The sequence below is a fragment of the Capsicum annuum genome, chromosome 4 (assembly GCF_002878395.1).
Source record: "Capsicum annuum cultivar UCD-10X-F1 chromosome 4, UCD10Xv1.1, whole genome shotgun sequence".
In the NCBI taxonomy this organism is placed as follows: Eukaryota; Viridiplantae; Streptophyta; class Magnoliopsida; order Solanales; family Solanaceae; genus Capsicum; species Capsicum annuum.
The window spans coordinates 91,028,062-91,034,102 of NC_061114.1; positions in this window are offsets into that span (position 1 = coordinate 91,028,062).

Consider the following 6,041-nt stretch of genomic DNA (forward strand, 5'->3'; position numbering starts at 1 on the left):
ATATAATTGTTTTGGTAATTTAAAAATCCAACAGCTCGTGTTTTGAAAGTTACTCCTTTTAATGATAAATAATTTTACTGACAGTAATTTTAAACTAGCCCCATTAATTCTACAAACTAATATACATCCTCAGTTAACGGTTACAAATTAGGAAGAAAATCATTTAAACATTTTAGAATTTATCATATTTTAAATTAGTGAATTATTTAAATTATTAGAGTCATTAATTCATTAATAATTTACTAATAACAAACCCTTCTTACTAATTATTAAAGTTAGAATTATAGGTTACATAATTATATTTATGTAAATATTATTAGATTTTATTTTTAATTTTTAAATTTTACTGTAAATTGATATAATAATTCAAACGTATGCAAGGGGAGTGGAAAGTTCTGCAAACATTGGGCGAGGGAAGTTAGAATAAAGACTTGATTAGTATATTTATTTCATTTTATTTTGTTGATTTTTTAAATTCTTTTTAATTAGACTTTTGAATTCAAATTAGCTACAACTTCTAAACGGTTATTATTAGATTTTATTTTTAATTTTTTAATTTTACTATAAATTGATATAATAATTCAAACATGTGTAAGGGGAGTGGAAAGCAAACATTGGGCGAGGGTAGTTAGAAAAAAAAGACTTGATTAGTATACTTATTTTATTTTATTTTTTTGATCTTTTTAAATTCTTTTTAATTAGACCTTTGAATTCAAATTGGTTACAACTTCTAAACGGTTACAACTTCTCAGCATTTTATTAGGAATAATTTGCCATGTGAATTGTTGTTCATCTTCTTCTCTCTACTTATCATCATTTTTACATAAAAGGTTGGTTGTTTAATGCTTCAATTCATCTTTTTTTTTTTTTTAATTTTTTTCTTTTTTTTTTTTTTTTAAAAAAAAAATATTCTAAAAATAGCATAATTATATAAGTCATTTTTTAAAAATTGGTATTTGGGCCAATTATTCATCATAGTTACATTTTGTTCTCAAAATATTTATGAAGTTTCACATAAAGATTTACCAACCGGATGCCAAAAGCTTGCTTAGTCTATGACGAAGAGAAACTCAGAGCATATTTTTTTAAAAATGACTATTTGCAAATTCTAAACTATCTACTGCTACTAAGAACTTGGATGCAATTTCTTCTTTTATGGGTAGTTTAAGTTAATATTTGTGAGAAATTTTTTTACCTACTAATGGCTTAGTTATTAATCCTAAATATTTGAGATTTTGTTAATTTCTTCTTTAATGTTATTAAAACATTGAACGTTATAATATATTCTTGAGAAAAATTACCTAAGCACACATATATATATGTTCATTTAGTGTTATGGGTGTCAGATTTTTCCTTTCTCATACCTCGTCATTTAAAGAACATAAGAAACAAACATAAGAGATGAAGTCAATCATCAATAAGGAAGACCCGCACATATAGAAGAATCTCATATATTGTTAAGTTTCATGTCTCTCTATTTAATTTGTTCTTTTTCTCTATCTAAAGGATTATATTCATTTTCTCTCATTTAATTTATGTTATAGTCTTTGCATATAGCTCACTAGACCAAGCAACTTGATGATTTGGTCTTATCATAATAAATTGAGATGCAAGCAATCAAATTTTTCAGAGATAAATGCACTTGAAAAGATATAACATTAGAAAGCAATCGGTCATGACTAAGTGCATTATATTTGAGGCGTTTGTTTTTAGGTCCCTTCATCACAACACCTACAAGATCAGTTTTTGTTTCCTGATTTATCTCAGTGTTTCGGCGTGAAGATTTCTGTCTTTGCCAAATATCTTCAAAATTAAAAGCTAAAAATATCTAAAAATATGTCAATCTAAAGTCTAAACACCCTACAAGAAATTATGATGTCGACATACTTATATGCACATACACGTACAATATGACAGTACACGAACACTTAATGGCCAAAGATCCTGGGATTAAAATTTCGAAAAAAGGCATCGTTTCCACCCAAACTATACAATAAAAGTTGAAGTCACACCTAAACTATACTAGCGACCTATTACACACCTAAACTATAAAAAAGTGAAACTTTTTACCCCCTAGATCTGACGTGAAAAAAATATAATTAATTAAATTAAAAAAGGCCGCGTCTACATTAAAAATTAATGCAAAAAAAAAAAATACTCACTCTACCCAAGCCCCAGCATCCATCTCCCTTCCCCTACCCCCAAACCATTATCTTCTTCGTCACCCCCATCCCCGAACTCCAAAACCACCCTAACCAACATATCTTCTTCATCACTCTCACCCCTAAACTCCAACCCCACCAAATCAATGTCAATTTCACTAATTTTGAAATCTTGAAATAAAATTCAAATTACTAATTTCGAACTAAGCTTAAACGAGTTTATCGAAATTCAAATTAAATTTGTTGTTTTCACTTCGCCGGTGTTTCGTCGAACTTAAACGGTGACGAATATCCCCATATCCACTAATCCTAAAGATGAAGCACCAAATTATCCCCACATAATCACCATTGAATCTTCTCTTTCCAACCCCAATAAGGGTGCTGGTACCACTACCACTACTACTCCTTCTTTCTTATCGTTCCTAACAAACACATCACCGCAAACTCAGAAATCCAATTCCAAATATCCAATCAAAAATCACAAAACTTAGATAGATTTTCTCTAATTACTCAACAAATTGATCACAATTTCAAGTAAAACTAATAAAATTCAGATGAATTTTTCTTAATTACCCAATAATTTGATTACAATTTCATTCAAAAATCACAAAATCTAGATGAATTTTCTTTAATTTGGTAATTCGGAGGTAAAATTGAGAAGAAAATGATAACAAAGGGCTTGACTTTGAAAACTTTCAGTTCCAACTTTCAACATCTGATCGATCCCGAAGCTGTACACAAACTCTACTCTCTACCACATACAAAAAAGATAACGAATAGAGAAGAAAGATGGGAGAGAAGACTAGTATAGTACTAGTCCAAAGAAGAGAAGAAAGAGGAAAACAAATATAAGGGGACATCACTGAATAAAAATGGCAGTGAATGATGAAGAAGAAGAAGAAAGAATAACGACAAATGACAAAAATAAAAATAATAAGGGGATTTTGATATTTTTATTATTTTTTCGTATTATGCTGATGTGGCAGCGCGTGTAAAACACTGCACCATATGCAAGTGGTATAATGCTTTACAGGGTGTAGAAAGTTCCACTCTTTTATAGTTTAGGTGTGTAACAGGTCACTAGTATAATTTCAGTGTGATTTCGACTTTTCTTGTATAGTTTGAAGTGAAAACGATACCTTTTTCCTAAAATATATGGCATGATTTTTTTTTTCATGCATTATGATAAATTATCAAAGGGAAGATATGTAAATTTGACTTTGTCGTACATAAAAGCAAGCTTTTATCCCCAACATCAATTTAAATTTGTGTAATTATTTTCTGCTTTTGTGTCTAATTATTTTAAACCTATTTTATTCAAATTAAGAAATAATCTATTTAAGAAATCCTTCAAATAACTTTAAAAAATACTAAACCGGCAAGTAGTAGTAGTTTTGATTGAAAGTGGTTACTTTTTTGAATTTGAACAAAATGGTTATATTAATTTATTTAACCTTAAATTATCTTTAGTTTTATTTACAATGGTTGTTTTTTAACTAAATGTTATTGTTTCTCTTTAATTTTTACACATTTATAATCTCAAGTACAGATGACCAATAAAAATTATAATATTCAAATTCATCAAAATAAAAAAAAATTAACCTAAACTAAACCACCCCACATCTGACTAATTTTTCATTCCCATTCTCAACCATCACATACACGCAACTACACACAACACAAATATATATATTACACTCTCAAAAAAAAAATATGAGCACATAAGCACAAATTCTATGCCGGGAAGAAAACATGAAGTGGAGATGGTTTGTTTCATATTTAAATAAAAATATGATAATACTATTGTAAGTAATAATTTAATTGTTCATCTTTTAATTCATATAATGTATCTCATAATGTCATTAAAATTACACTGTTCTTAATATCAACTTATTTTATTTGCATTATTGCAGGTATTAGGAAATCAATTATATTTGATTAAGAAAATAAAAAATTAAGTTAGATGCAAGGATAAAACACGCATTGAAATTTATTTGATATAAAAATGTTTTTAATAAGTTCAAAAAAAGGGAATTTTTATTTTTGAAGTGTACAATGAATCAGTAATTAGTGATTAAAAAGCTTTTTAAGTTGTTTACTTTCAAACAGAGAAGTAACTAATCTTATTCTTTATAAAATACCTGATTCCATAATCCAGTACGTCTTTGAAACAAAAAATACTACCCTCTATTCCATCAACTCATTTTTTTCTTGAACACCTATTTATTCATAGAATTTTTGTCTAGACTAATCCCATCCAAACACCCACTAAATCATGTATTATTCGAAGCAGATATGGAAAAAGCTCCATGCTTTGAGATGTGGTTACCCTGTTTATATTGCTTCTTCAATAGCAGATTTTTCATTAGTAGGAGTGCTGAAGGTAAGACGAAAATATTTGAGTTCTTGATGTTTGATAAATTTCAACTTTTCATTTCTCTGTGTTCAATGGATTACATTCTTACAAACATTGACAATTGGTATAAATAGTATACGAATGAAATTGTGCACAATACCATAATTTCTTCAATACCAAGTGTTCTCAAAAAATACATGTATCAAAACAGGTAATTTTTCAGCCTATAAATTTTATTACTGATCTGTATGTTTTCATATGGTTACTCCAACGTTTATCAGTACGTTGACAATTTTATCTAAAAATTTTAAACTATATATTTCATGATGAGGACAAAAAGGTGTACATTTGCTGAATAACTGGCAAATTGTGTTAACTTTTATGTTCAATATATCTATCAAAATTAGAATTATTCATTATTTTCATATGAATCTATTTAATGCACCTACAATGCCTTTAATACTTTCAGTAAGAAACAATCCTAGATCACTTGGGAGTAAAACTTAAATCTTTCCCTATCAAGAAAAATTTTAGTTCGCTTTCACGAATTACTTGATACTTCTATAGCAAAGGGTTAATGTGAATCTATAATTTATTTTTAAATTATTGTTTTTTAATTTTAGATGCTAAAGATAAACTTTTGAATTTGGACTAATTTTTATAACAAATTTATTTGAATTCAGATAAATTTAATTTTATAAGATATTTGAAGCAGAAGAGAATTAATCACCAAAAAACTGACATAATACTTACAACCTTGCTTTTACTTTTATTCATCATGCTTTATATCATCTTATGTTACATCAACTGTCTTCATATATATGACACTTTTAACATGGTGTTCATCTATCAAAACGTAAGAGTAACTACCTCAGTTATTACATTTAAGAACTAACATTTCATATTTGCGTCAACTACCTTTACATCAAATTATTTATGCCAAGTTGGTAGCAGTACCACAAAGTAGTCATAACCAAAAATATAATGGAGTTATTCACTTTAATTAAGATTTGAAAAAGCATCCTAAAATTAATTTCAAAATATCTATGCTATCTACATTTATATCTCTATATACATGATTATATTGAAAAAGAGTTCACATTTTTTCATCACTTCTAAATGAATGAAAGGTTGCACAGTCACATAGCTCGATACTTCCATTTAGATGAAATGCTAAGAATTACTTGCACATATAAAATTGTGCTATAATGTAATAAGGTTAACGTTCATATCCTCTTTTAGATTCATTAGTTTAGTCATCATATCTTTGGTGCTTTTCCTACACCAATAAGAAAGTTGAAGTATTTTACTTTCATGTTTCAAGTGGGAGAAACACATTATAAACATATAGCTTCAATAGTTATGTATGATTAGGTTACTGCTCAGTTCTTCTTTTTAAGCAATGGCTCAAGCCTAAATGAGGGTTAATAATTAATTTTAAAATTGTTATGCATGCTTAATCGGAGATTATGATTTTGCTCAAGTAAATGTATTGTGACTTAGGTGTTTGGTGGTAAAGATAA